This window comes from Terrapene carolina, unplaced genomic scaffold (genome assembly GCF_002925995.2).
Source record: "Terrapene carolina triunguis isolate 2854851 unplaced genomic scaffold, T_m_triunguis-2.0 Scaffold85, whole genome shotgun sequence".
Taxonomy (NCBI): Eukaryota; Metazoa; Chordata; order Testudines; family Emydidae; genus Terrapene; species Terrapene triunguis.
This window is the reverse complement of record NW_020664436.1, coordinates 32,991,540-33,006,135: the sequence shown is the minus strand read 5'-3', so window position 1 is coordinate 33,006,135 and position 14,596 is coordinate 32,991,540. Positions and strand designations below refer to the sequence as shown.

General features: G+C 47.8%; 1 protein-coding gene across 3 annotated transcripts in view; it reads right to left on the bottom strand.

Annotated features, from left to right (window-relative positions):
• AGPAT4 (1-acylglycerol-3-phosphate O-acyltransferase 4) overlaps window positions 1-14,596 on the bottom strand; it is a 142,335-nt gene that overhangs the window by 87,430 nt on the left and 40,309 nt on the right. The gene's annotated exons all lie outside the window — the stretch shown is intronic.

Here is a 14,596-nt window from a genome sequence, read left to right as displayed (position 1 = left end):
AAGAAGTGAGGTTCTTACCCACGAAAGCTTATGCTCCCAATACTTCTGTTAGCCTTAAAGGTGCCACAGGACTCTCTGTTGCTTCTTCCCTGGTGACAGCCAGAAATCTCCACATTCCTTCACCTAGCACAGTAAAATATATTCATTCCTAAGAATTTCTCCTCAGTACTGTGCATTGATTCCTGGACCTTTGGTTCTAACTACAAAACCCAAAAGGTCCTAGCCATGTATGGAAGAGACCTCTTGTTCAAAATGTAACTCTTCCAGTCCTAAATATACAGTATTGAGATTCCAACTAAAAACTGCTTAGATACAGAATAGATACAAGCAGGAAAAAAAAACAAACTTAAAAATAGTACTAATCAGGTTCAAGCATGCCCTTCCCTCCTCTAGCACCAGGAACTAAAGGAAAAGTTAATTAATTACACCCCATCATGTCAGTGCTGGAGGGAGAGAATACAAACACAAATACTAATTAAATTGGCGATGAGAAGGGAGGAACCACCTACCAGTAGACAGTCATACTGGAAGGAATCTCTTATGCTGTGTTGGCTTTGTAGTTTCCTATTTTAAGTTATGAACACTATCACAGTGGACAAAAGGGATACTAGAAGACCAACTGCCTCCCAGAAAGCAAATGGCCTGCAGAGCTGTTTGAGTTTCAGTTTGTTTTTCCATCCTGAAATAAAGAACTTGTGACCCCAGTGGCAGGGGTAGAGAGAGAAAGAGAGAGAGAAAAAAAATAATTCAAATAGTATAACACAGAGGAAATTCAACTTGGCAAGTGTTGCTGTGTTTCCAACAAGTTTTTTTGAAAGGGTTTTGTTCCCTGCTGCAGCATTCTTCAGAGACAGGGACACCACCCCCCTGAATATCTACATTCAGGATGAGACTCCATGCTATAATTGAGAGTCATAAGCAGGTTCAGGGGAGCTACAGCCATCAACCACCCTCCTTTCCTGATGCGTAGATAAGTGGAGTGGGGAGAGAGAGTCCAGAAACTTTCCTGTTGACATAAGTGTCATGGTATAGTAACCACTGAGTTGGAGATATGAAGTAGTAATAGAAGAAAAATGTTATTTACCGCCTGATTTGTGGAAGACATTGCCAAGGGAGAAACATGGGACACTACACACTAACAACTAGACTCTAGTATGGGTGCACAAGAAGCCTACCTCTCCATTGCAGGTCACGATGCAGCCCTTGTGCTTGGAGGTGCACGTTGTCCTCGAAAAGGCAGGGAGAAAGACGGGTGTGTGTCCCATTCTCACCTGCTCCATTCTCTCACACACACACACACACACACCCACACCCACACCCACACCCACACACACACCCACACACACCCCCAGTGAACAGAACTAGTGCACAGGGGAGTATGCCCCCCCCCCAATCCACTCAAGGGTGCCCTTCCCTTGGACACTGGAGAACACCTGAAGAAATATAGAATTCCTCCTACAGCTTCACATATGGTGAGAGCTCTGCATAACCTCCAATGCAGACTTGAGTCCAATTTTTACGTGCTTGTCTTTTGCCACTACCAACCAAGGCCCAGTTCTCTGCTCCCTTGTAGAACAGGTACACAAGACGCGAAGAGGGTATAAGAACAATGCCATTCTGGTTTGTTAGTGTTTAACGCTGTTGAATCCACCCTTCAGTCTTAATTGTCTAAAGGGTGGGATTGTCAAAAGCATGCAAATGATTTAGGAGCACAAGTTTCAGTGACTGTCAAGGGATATTGTGCTCCTAAATCACTTAAGGGTTTTAGAAAACCCCACCCCAAAACCAAATAAAGAAATATATCATTGTATTAGTATGTTTTAACAGTTTAAAAAAAAAAAAAAAGCTGATCATATAATCACAAGGCCAAATTCTGCTCTGAGTTATGCCAATGTAAAACAAGAGAAGCTCCACTGAATTCAAATGTCAAGAAAAGCAGAATTTTGCCCAAAGACACTACAGATTGTGAACTGGCTCACCTGCTTAGCAAAAGGTGCTAACAGATTTGTTTCACCCAGAGATGCTGACACCAGATAATTGTGCATGGACTGCACCCCCCCTTAAAGTCGCATAAAGCAGCGAAAAAATGGTTAGTCACCGTTTTGTAACTGTTTGTTCTTCAAGATGTGTGGCTCATATCTATTCCAGTTAGATGTATGCATGTGCCGCGTGCACCGATGTCAGAACTTTTTCCCTAGCAGCTACACGTCGGGCCGGCTGTGGAGCCCCTTGGAGTGGTGCCGATATGGTGCTCTATATATGACCCTGCCGGCCCGACCCCCCTTCAATTCCTTCTTGCTGGCTACTCAGACAGAGGGGAAGGTGGGGAGGAATGGAATATATATGAGCAACACATCTTGAAGAACAAACAGTTACAAAAAGGTGAGTAACCGTTTTTTTCTTCGAGTGCTTGCTCATATCAATTACAGTTAGGTGACTCCCAAGCCTTACCTCGGAGGTGGGGTCAGTGTCAAGGTATTGCAGACTGAAGAATCGCCTTGCCGAAGGCCACATCATCTCAGGATTGGTGAACGATGGCGTAGTGTGATGTGAAGGTGTGCACCGAACTCCATGTAGCAGCCCTGCAGATGTCCTGGAGGGGTGTGTGTGCCAGGAAGGCTACTGACGAGGCCTGAGCCCTCATGGAGTGCGCCGTGACGACAGGCGGAGGGACCTTCACTAAGTCATAGCAAACACGAATACATCCACTGGGAGGAGACCGGCGAACCTTTCATCCGCTCTGCTAGAGTGACAAACAACTGGGTTGTTTTGCAGAATGGCTTTGTTTGGTCTATGTAGAAGGTGAGCGCCCATCTAACGTCCAGCGAATGCAGCTGCTGCTCATGGAGGGAGGCATACGGCTTTGGATAGAAAACAGGCAGGAAAATATTCTGGCTGACATGGAAGCGGGACATGACTTTTGGGAGCTGCATGCACCTTGTCCTTATGAAAAATGGTATATGGGCAGGGCCGACTCCAGCATTTCTGCCGCCCCAAGCAAAAAAAAGGCGGCAGTTCAGCGGCAGGTCCTTCACTCCTACAGGGAGTGAGGGACCTGCTGCCCCTGAATTGCCGCAGGTGCCGCCCCTCTCCCTTGGCCGCCCCAAGCACCTGCTTCTTAAGCTGGTGCCTGGAGCCGGCCCTGTATATGGGGGCTCGCACGTGAGGGCCCGTAGTTCCAAAAAGCAGCAAGCCGAAGTGATGGCCACTAAGAAGGCAACCTTCAAGGAGAGGTAGAGTAGAGAGCGGGAGGCTAGAGGCTCAAAAGGAGGTCCCATAAGACGGGCCAAAACTAAATTCAGATCCCAGGCCGGGACAGGGGGCTTCATTGGAGGATGGATATTTTTCAGTCCATTTAGGAAACAACTCATGATGGGGTGTGCAAACAGTGCCCGGAAACGCCCGGGTAAAGTGCTGAAATAGCCGCAAGGTGGACTTTAAGAGAGCCGAATGCCAGGCCCTGATCCTTCAATTCCCTGCATCCTGGACTATCTGGTACACCTAAAGTCTGGAGTGGGAGCATCTGCCACTGTGTATACCAGATGTAAAAGATTTTCTACTTTGCTTTGTAAGCGGTTCTGGTAGAAGGCTTATGGTCCGAACAGGCGAGTTCTGCCTGGTTTAATCACAGAGCCTCCAGGCCATAAGGTGAAGTGACTGTAGGTCTGGGTGGACAAGGCGGCCGTGATTCTGCAAGATGAGGTCAGGAGTGAGAGGCACGGATCAGGGACCAGATCGACAGGTCCATGAGGGTGGGGTACAAGCACTGGCGAGGCCAAGCTGGAGCCACGAGGATGACATCTGCCTTGTCCCTGTGGACCTTGAGAAGCACCTTGTGGATGAGAGGGAAAGGTGGGAAGGTGTATAGAAGTTGGCCGGACCATGGGATCAGGAAGGTGTCCGCAACAGAGCCCTGACTGTGACCCCCGTAAGAGCAAAAGGTTGGGCACTTCCTGTTGGCCCGTGTGAACAGGTCGATTCGGGGAAACCCCCAGCTGTGGAAGATGGAGTGGATGACGTTTGGCCGAATCGACCGTTCGTGAGTGAGGAACCGTCTGCTCAAGCTGTCTGCCAGTACATTCTGAGCGCCCGGCAGGTACAAGGCTTGGAGAAGGATGGAGTGGGCTAAACAAAATTCCCATGGTAGGAGGGCTTCCTGGCAAACGGGAAATGACTGAGTTCCACCTTGCTTGTTTATATAAAACATGGCCATGGTATTGTCCATCAGCACCGCTACACAGCGGCCCTGCAAGCGTGACAGGAACGGTTGGCACGCAAGGTGGATTGCCCTGAGCTCTTTGATGTTGATATACAGGGCTAGTTCCTCTACTCACCACAGGCCTTGAGTAGTCATGCTCCCGAGATGCACTCCCCAGCTGAGTGCCGACACATCTGTTACCAATGTCAGAGATGGCTGGGGAGGGTGGAACGGTACCCCGGCACTTACCATGCGGGGGTCCAGCAACCATCATAAGGAGTCGAGGATATGCCCCAGAACGGTCAGCACCATGTCCAGACTGTCGCGACCCGGGCGATACACAGACACGAACCACGCCTGCAGAGGCCTGAGCAGCAACCTGGCATGTTGCGCCACGTAGGTGCAATATGCCATGTGACCCAGCAGCTTGAGGCACTGTCTTGCCGTGGTGGTGGGGGAAGTTGCAAAGGCTGGTGATTACCTGTGCGAGGGCTAGACGACGGGCCTCTGGGAGGAACACTCTCGCCTGGTTTGCATCCAGGACTGCCCCAATGAACTCTATTGTTTGTGTTGGGGCGAGAACAGACTTGCTGAAGGACAGAATGATGCCCAAGCAGTCGAACGTGTCTGACCAATTGTACCTGTGATTGTACCTGCTGGCGAGATCGACCTCATATGAGCCAGTTGTCTCGGCATGGGTAGACATGCACATGGTGGCAGTGAAGAAAGGCCACCACAACTGCCATGCATTTGGTGAAGATGCGGGGGGCTGTGCACAGGCCGAAAGGGAGAGCTGTGAACTGATAAAGTGTCTTGTTTACTCAGATAGGAAAAACTCCTTAAACTTCTGGATAGCAGACCAGGAGTTATAACTGTATCTGCTAAGGATCATGAGTTGATTAGCGATCCGAAGGGAGAGGCCACCAGTAGAATAAAAAACTTTCCTCACAAAGAGATCCAGACGTTTCACATCTCTTGATTTAGGGGCGGGCCCTTGCTAACTCTGCCTTTCCTTTTCATTTACCACATCCACCACCAGGGAGCATGGGCGGGGGGGTGGGGGAGGAGGAGGAAATGGGTAAAAAGGTATTCATACCCCTTAGTGGGGACAAAGTACTTTCTTTCGGCCCCTTTGGCCATGGGAGGAAAGGAGGCCAGGGTTTGCCAGATTGTTTTGGCATTTGACTGGATAGTCTTTATAACTGGCAGTGCCATCCTAGAGGGCCCTTCTGGTGTGAGATCGTTCACCACTGGGTCCTCCTCCTCAACCTGGAGATTCATTTTTAAGGCCACTCACCATAGGAGATCCTGTAAGGCCCAATAGTCCATAGGTGGAGGGCTGGATGTAGACGTACCCACCACCGCCTCATGTGGAGAAGACGAGGAGGCAGCGACCAGCAGGATCAGGTCCGAAATCACCCCTTCATCAACTGTGTCCAATTCCTCCTGGGTGCTGGGCGTAGCCTCCACCGGGGGTGGGGCTGGGTCCCGCGATTGAGTGGGGTCTGGAGGTGGGCGACTGATGGTTGCTTTGGGAATACATGACCCAGAGCGTGAAGGTGAAGGGGCGCCTGGAGGGGCACCCTGGGTTTGGTGGTATGCCCAGAATTGCCACTGGGGCTGCCAGTGTGGCGCTGAAGTGTCCCATCCAATACTTTCCGGGCCTGAACGGAGTATCTCCGATGCCCCAATGCTCTACCCGACCTCAGGGAGGGTGACTGGGAGCAGGACGGCCAAGGGGGAGCGGTGCGCTACGTTAGGAGGATGTCTGCATCCCTGGAAGAGTGGGATGGATGCCATATGGAGTGGCGGGATCCAGACTGTGACTGGCGGTGCCGTTGTGGGGATCGGTACTGAGATGTTGACCGGCGTCGAGAGGTTGGGCTTTGCCTCAGTGGAGATCTGCCATGGAAATGTGACCGTGAACGGTGCCGAGCCGGTGAGCGGTACCACAATGGAGAACGGTTATTGTGATGGGGAGCAATGCTGTGACGGAGAGCTGTGGTGCTGCGGAGAGGTGCGGTGCCGGTTCAAGCGGTGCCGCGATGTCTCCGACCTTGACCTAGACCTCAACCGGGACCACGACCTGCCAGCCGATGACCACCTCAAGCGGGAATGGCTCCGAGGATCGGGGCTGCGGGACCAGTGTTGTGAGTCGGACCTACGCTGTGAGTCAGACTGGCATGTAGCATGGGTGCGGTGCTGGGACTCAGAGTGGCACGGTGATGCTGGTCTGGGGGCAGATGGCCCAAAGCACGCCGGTATGTCTCTTGGTGGTGTCAGGGCTCTAGATCAGGGGTCTCAAACTCAAATGACCACGAGGGCCACATGAAGACTAGTACATTGGCCCGAGGGCCGCATTTACTGACACCTCCTCCCACCCCGCTCGGCCCCGCCCCCACTCCACCCCTTCCATGAGGCCCCGCCCCTGCCCCGCCTCTTCCCTGCCCCCATTCCAACCCCTTCCTCGAAATCCCCACCCCAACTCCACCCCCTCCCTGCCCCCAGGGGGTGCAGGATGGGTGTGTCGTGCAGCGGGGGCTCAGGGCAGGGGGTCGGGGTGCAGGAGGGATTCGGGGGGCAGGCTCTGGCCCGATGTGCACAGGGGGCAGGTCAGGCTCCCTACCTGCCCTGCCCCCGTGCCGCTCCGGGAAGCCGACAGAACCTGGGGAAGGAGGGGTGCAGGGGTGTGTGTGGCTGTTGCTTCAGGAACCACCCCCAGCAGCTCCCATTGGCCGGAAATGGGGAACTGCGGCCAATGGGAGCTGCTGGGGGCGGTGCCTGAAGCAACAGCCACACACACCCCTGCGCCCCTCCTTCCCCAGGTTCCCTCGGCTTCCCAGAGTGGTGTGGGGGCAGGGCAGGCAGGCAGGCACCCTGCCCTGCCCCCGGTGCGCATCGGGCCATAGCCGCTCTAGGTAAACGCTGGGGGGCGGCGCGAGGAGCTCGCAGGCTGCAGAAAATAACCCCGCAGGCTGCATGTGGCCCCTGGGCTGTGTGTTTGAGACCCCTGCTCTAGATGGTATAGGCCTTGAGACCAGGGACTTTGGCACCGTCATCTCAACAAGGCCTCTGGCGGCCTCAAAGGTGTCAGGCATGGAGGGCAGCATGACCTCCTCCACCTGCAACTGCGGGGAGTCTGGTGGCGCGGGACTCCCAAGGGGTGGGGGCCCATGCGGGATGAGGTCTACTGGAAAGTGTGTTGGCCTTATGTCCCTGGTCCGTACCATGCCCTGTCGGGTGTGTGACTGCCGCCTTGGGCCTTTATGGAGGCTTCTCCGTGGTCTGTTTCTTACGGGTGGCCGGGGAGTGAGAACAGTGCTGGGGAGGACACTTTTGGCCCTGGGAGATCGCTGGGCCCTAGAAGGGCATGCCGAGTACTTTTTCGGCGCTGTAGCTGGCACTGCGGGGGGGGAGGGGGCGCTCTGCACCGAGGCACCCGGGGCCAAGTCTTGAGGCGAACGAAGGGCAGACTCCATGAGGAGTTGTTTAAGTCTAATGTCTCTCTCCTTTCTGGTGCGAGGTTTAAATGCTTTGCAAATCCTGCACTTATCTACTTGATGGGCCTCTCCCAGACACCGAAGACAGGAGTCGTTGGGGTCACCCGTGGGCATAGGCTTGCCACAGGAACCACAAGGTTTGAAGCCCTGGGACAGCATGCCCCGGAGCCCTGTAGGGCACACGTTGAAGCGGGGAAGCCCCTTCAAGCGATAACTATACTTAACACTAAAGATAACAGTAAACCAAAACTTAACCAACAATAGGGTAACTATACACAGAGATAAGCAAAGTAGCTAGGGAGTAGTGGAGCACTTGCAAGCAAGAGACCACTGTTCCAACAACCGTCACTGGTGGTAAGGAGGAACTGAAGGGGGGGGTCGGACCAGCAGGGTCATGTATAGAGCACCATATCGGCACCACTCCAGGGGGCTCCACAGCCGGCCTGATGGGTAGCTGCTGGAGAAAAAGTTACGACATCCGAGCAGGCGGCACATCTAACTGGAATTGATATGAGCAAGCACTTGAAGAACTTTGTTTACAATTCAATCAGAACTCTGACTGAGCCACAATAGTAAATGGTGGAGACACAGAAGGTCAGATGGAGGACAAGAGTGTGATTACTACAGGCACTATCTTGAAATTGGCTGGTAGCAGCCAAAGGCTGCCTGGAATCTGTCAGTAACCCACATTGGCTCAGGACTATTCCATGGCCCAGGCTTTATGCCCCCTCCACCTCCCCCCCCCCATCTCTTCCAGAATACACTAATCCTATTGGATATTATCAGATCATCATAGAGCAGACCCTCCCAGACCTAGAAATGAAGTTCTTTATCTCCTGGGCACAACCTGTTCTAAAACCAAAGACATCCCCCTGACCATCCACAATCGCCTCCTGCGAGCTGGGAAATCTCCTCTCCATTATGGGTCCTGACTTCCTTTTCTGCTCTGCTATACAAAGCAGATGGACCTGACTATCTGAAGAGCTATAGCTGCCTTTGGTCCCCTATCCTTTTCTGTCTGGCCACTGAATCTTATCATCGAGCACAGGAGAGGGAGGTAGGGGGTGAAAGTCAGACTCCTCTTGCATGACCCCAGCCACAGTGCTGGATTCTCCTCTCACTTCCACAGCTGTAATGCCATTCACCTTCAGCGGAGATACTCCTGATTTACACCATATTAGTGAAAGCAAAAACAAGGCCATGAACTCCTCTTGAAACCTAGACCAATACTACTGTCAGAATTCCTACAAGTAATCAGCTCTTGGATGAAGAGCAGCTGGCTCAAGATTGACCTAAGCAAGACTGAAGTGATGCTGGTATAAAAGAGGAAACATTTTGAAAAATTAGTTGAAATGTCTCAACCTCTCAAAAGGCATACAGCTTCCATTCATTGAAGTGGTGTGACGCCTCAATCCTGTTTGACACCTCACTAAGCTTGCATGACTAGATAGCATCAGTATCTTAAACCATACCTTCTTTCACCACCAGCTTGCTAGGAAACTGTCCCTTCCTCCCAGATGGGGGCCTGGCTACAGTGATCCATTCACGGGTCACCTGCAGGCTGGATTACAGTAATTTACTGTATCTGAAGTTGTGGCACAGGCTCCAGCTGGTACAGAATTTGGCTTCCCTCCTTCTTCATGAGCATATCAGGCCTGTAACTCACGTCCTTCTACTAACTGCAGTCAGCTTCTGATGCCAGTTTAAAGCCTTGGTCCTAATACACAAAGCAATTAAGGGACCAAGCCTCAGATCAAAATTTGGTCTTTAATGTAGCTATCAGCCACCATGACAACTGTGCTCCTCTGAGACCACGCAGATCGCAGAGCCCAGGATGAAACACATGAGAGCTAGGACAAAAGCATTCTCAGTCAAGGGAATCTGGCTATGGAACAAACTCCCCAAGGGGATCAGATGCAGGGCCGCCGAGGATTCAGAGGGCCTGAGGTCTTCGGCGGCGGGGGGGCCCCTACCGCCGAAGACCCGGCACTTCGGCGGCGGGTCCCGGGGCGGAAGGACCCCCCGCCGTGGATCTTCGGGGCACTTTGGCGGTGGGTCCCAGAGTGGAAGGACCCCCCGCCGCCAAAGACCTGGCACGGAAGAAACTCCGTGAGAGTTTTTCGGGGCCCCCAGAGCGAGTGAAGGACCCCTGAAAAACTCTCATGGGGGCCCCTGTGGGGCCCAGGGCAAATTGCCCCACTTGCCCCCCCCCGGGCGGCCCTGATCAGATGAGTCTGGCTGTCTAATGAATGCTGCAAAACCTTCCTCTTCAAAGAAGCCATTCCACCATAAGACTCATTACACTGACTTCCAATCCTACCAACACATAAAAATAAGAGGAAGTTAATAAAATCTTCTTAAAAAACATCAAAACCAAAAATCCTATGCCATGCAGAATTTTTTACTCCCACAAGGGAGAAGTACCAAAAGCTCCCCTAGGGATTTCGCTATTGATTTTACATGGAAGGTACTCAGACACTAGGGTGCTGACCAGCAGTATAAAACCCTAGACAGACATTACACTTCAGTGTGAAAAGCCATCATAAAAACTTCTTTACTCCTGGACACAGGGTCTCCTCGCCTCAGTCATTTCCATTCCTTCCACTACCCTGCTACTTCCAATTCATCTCCTCCTCCCTCTCCATGCACCTCTCTCCGCATGTTTTTCAAGCTGTAGTTTTTGCTAATGAGATAGAATTTGCAGATTGGCAGAGACCCTGGGTGGTGGTTGTTGGTTTTTTTGCCATCCTCTACAGTGTTTACCATGGGTCACTTGCTGGTTTGAATTAAAGTGAATGGTAGATTCTCTGTCATTTGACAGCTCTAATTTAAGATCGGAGGACTTCAGTAACTCAGCCACAGGTTATGGGCCTACTACAGGAGTGGGTGGGCGAGGTTCTGCGGCCTCCAATGTGCAGGAGTCAAACTAGATGATTATGATGGCCCCTTCAGGCCTTAAAGTCTATGAGTAAATTCTTCCCGCTATACACTCTAAAAGAAGATATTTTGACCCTGTATCATCACAAGGCAACTGGCAGAAGAGGTAGATGTTCTTTCTATGCAGCAAAAACAAATTTAAAATTGAGCTCCATTCAGAAGCATATTGGCAAGTGTGTTATTATATAAAGGCTTAAGAGGCGTTTTGCACAAGATCTTAAAAGAAAAGAGAGAAAAAAGGAGTAAATAAGTCAGTAGAAAGGAACAAGTGCCATAAAAAAAATCCAAAATTTTGAAATCTATTCCATTTTGCAAGTTTAAACAAAAAACTATAATTTTGTTTTCAAAATGTGGATTTTAAAATCAAAAGCATTCTAATTTTTCATTTACAAAACGTGGTTTTCAGTAAGTGAAGAATTTTGGTAACTATTTTGATCAGAAGGATCACAAAGGTTTTTTATGAAATTTTTTTTTTTAAAAAAAGAAAGCACATTTTAAAGAGGCCTATTTTTCAAAATAAAAAAAATAAATAAAGTTGTCCAGCTCTACTAAAATCCTTATGAGGAAGTGTGCAATTGTAAATTATGAACAAAGACTATTTAGGGGAACTTCCAGCAGGAAAATGAATTCTGCTTGTATCAGTAAATCAGGCACTTCTCATGCTTTGGTAGGATTTTATCAGGACGTCTGGTCACCCTATGCTTTGGAAGTCAGTGGAACCTGGCCATAAATTCAGCAGGACCAGAATTTCAGGAAAAGCCATGCAAATGAGACCCATATCAGGGTATTTTACTTCCTTCCTTCTTTCCATTGTTGAGTTTTGTATTTGCACACAGTCCTCCTTCTGCCCCTTTATTACCAGCAGGGATGCACAGTACTATTATCAACACAGTAAGCAGTTTGGGGAAAGGGGAGTAAATTGCTGGCATGACAATGTCACTATCAGATCTCAGCCTTTGCTAACAGAACTATATTCCTAACCTCTCAAGCCATTAATTTTGGTAAATGACTCCTAAACCAAATAATATTTTGGGTTTTCACAACTACTGGACATCACAGACAATTGCCTATTTTTCTTCTCATTGTTAAGCCAATGTCAGTGAAAACCCTTCTGTTAGTTTCAGTTGAAGAGAGAGTACAGAGACCCAAGGCTATAATAGTGACTGTGGGGCAACTCTACTGGTGCTTCCTGAACTGTCAGAGAGAACTCTGGGCAAAGCCCAATTACTCAGATTCTCTGAGAGGGTTCTTATTTGGACCTAAGTAAGGGCAAGTTTCAGCAAAGTGTTTCTTCTCTATCCCCTAATCCCTTGGCTTCTTAACTCCTAATGCCTTCTGAAACTATCTGCTCTTCTATAGAAGAATGAATCTTTGTCTATCACCTTTAAAAGAAAACAAAAGTGAACAGAAGTTATCTGCTGCATGGCCCACATAGCAGTAATGGGTGGGTGGCTAGGAGAACATTTGGTTAAAAAAAAAAAATTATCTTTTAGGTCCCCTATGACCAGGCATCACTAGCTCCAGATCAGTGAGGTATCAGGCCATGCATTATGTTTGGTGGTGGCCACAGAGCTCAGCTCCATGGGGGATTGGGGAGTAGTATCTAGTGAAGGTTCCTTTTTCACTCTCAGGTGTAATTTTACTATGATTGCAACACATTTAAAAAACACACCCTACCCAGAGGTTTTGTAAGTTAAATTTACATTATTTGTAGAACAGAGTCTAGATATTTTAATTAGTATAAGGAATCAAAGTCAACAAGTTAACACTTAAATTGCTACCATCCCAAGTTAGGTGATGTGCTCTGTTCGGTCGTACTTCCATTTGGGAAAGACCTCATATTCCCCCTATCCTGACAGTGATTAAATCAACACTTCTTTCCCCCAGTTCACCACCTTTGTTCTCAATAAAAAGGTGAAATTTCATCCCTTTGCATTGCAATAAAACTTAGTGACAAATCAGCAGTGTTTCATGACTAATACAAGTACGTGACTGGATTGTTTTTATAGAGGGAACACAAGGCAACTTAGAACATTATGTATTACAGTGGTTATGACAACTCTGCTATTTCACAATAAAGCTTTGTGCAATATGGAAAAATCCACTGTAGCATTGCTATAAATGCATCTCTTAAATCTAATGCATAAGACACAGAGCTAAGGCAAGTAACGTACCATGCTCCACCATTTACCATCTTTCTTAGAAGGATTAAATCCAAATGTAAACATTCATTAATAAGTTACTGTTCTACTAAGAATGGATCTCAAAGACAACTAATCAGTTATATAAATGAAGGGCCAGTTCATTCCTTGGGTGCTCAAAACTCAGTACAGTCAATAGATATTTTGAGTATGCAAGGCCTAATATGTGTCATAAGGACAAGCCTTGTGGTTAGGGCAGTGTTTCCCAAACTGTGTTCCGCCGCCGATGACCTAGAAAAAGAGCTAGTTTGCCGACTGAAAATTTGCCATGAGTATTCATTGCATCTAGAAAAGTCCACTGACGTTTCAGGACTTGCTGTGCTATTAGTACTTGTCCGATATAGATTTAATATTATTGAAGAGGACCTGCTCTTCTGTGAATCTCTGCAAAGCAACACTACTGGAGAAGAAATATTCAACTGCATCAACAATTTTATCAGAAAGCATGAAATTAGTTGGGGAAAATGTATTGATGTAAGTACTGATGGTGCTCGGGCAATGATCGGGAAGATGAAGGGAGCTGTAAAGCGAATCGTAAATGTGGCACCAGAAAGCACTAAGAGCCATTGTGTTCTACACAGACAAGCACTTGCAGTAAATAAATAAATAAAATACCAGCATATCTGAAAATTGTGCTCGATGAAGCAGTACAAATTATCAATTTTGTCAAATCTCGACCACTTCAATCGAGGTTATTTAAAATTCTGTGTGAGGAAATGGGTAGTCAGCACAAAACACTTCTTTTACATACAGAAGTGAGGTGGCTAACCAGAGGAAAAAAGTGCTTCTGAGGCTTTTTGAGCTTCATAGTGAACTACTGGTATTCTTCACTTCAGATAATTCAGGACGAAAATTAAATGACTGACAAATCCCTCATGGCTAATGAGAATTGCGTATCTTACAGATATTTTTGCAAATTAAATGAAATTAATCTGTTGCTGCAAGGAAAGAATGTGACCATTTTTACTACAATGGATAAAATTCCATCATTAAAAAAGAAACTGGAATTCTGGGCATCTTCTGTAGAACAGAATAACTTTGACTGCTTCCCTACAGTACATGAATTTCTGACTGAAATAAATTCTATGAAGAAGTTTCCAGCATCATTTTACAGCACTTACGTGATAGCAGGCCTCTTTACAAGAATATTTTCCTACAACTACTGATGATAATGCTTGGGTTCGAATCCGTTTGTAATTACAGCCAAACTAGTCGGCTTTACTGGGAATGATTATGAAAGCCTAATTGACTTAATTTCGGACTCTGATTTTAAACAAAAGTTTAAGGATCTTCCGCTGAATAATTTTTGGAGCAGCCTAATAGAAGAGTACCCTAATGTGGCTAAACGTGCAGTTCGAGTGCTCCTTCCTTTCGCTACAACTTATTTGTGTGAGACGGGATTTTCGTATTATACTGCAACCAAAACCAAATATAGGAATAGACTTGATGCTGCGCCTGACATGAGGATTCAACTTTCCAGCATTATTCCTAATATTAAGCAAATTTGAGATAGAAAAACGCAGAAACACCAATCCCATTAAATCCAAATTTGTATTTGTTTATAAAAATAGATTTTCCTAGTAAAAATCGTGTATGTGTATAAAAATAACCGTTTTTTTAAAGAACACTGTTTTTAAATTTTGACTCCTGCACTTGATTTTTGTACTACTGTATACATGCTTTCCAGTTAGAAATTGTTAGTTCAAGTTATTTTAAAATTTGTATTTTTGCTTTGTTTTATAAAATAAAATATATTTGAG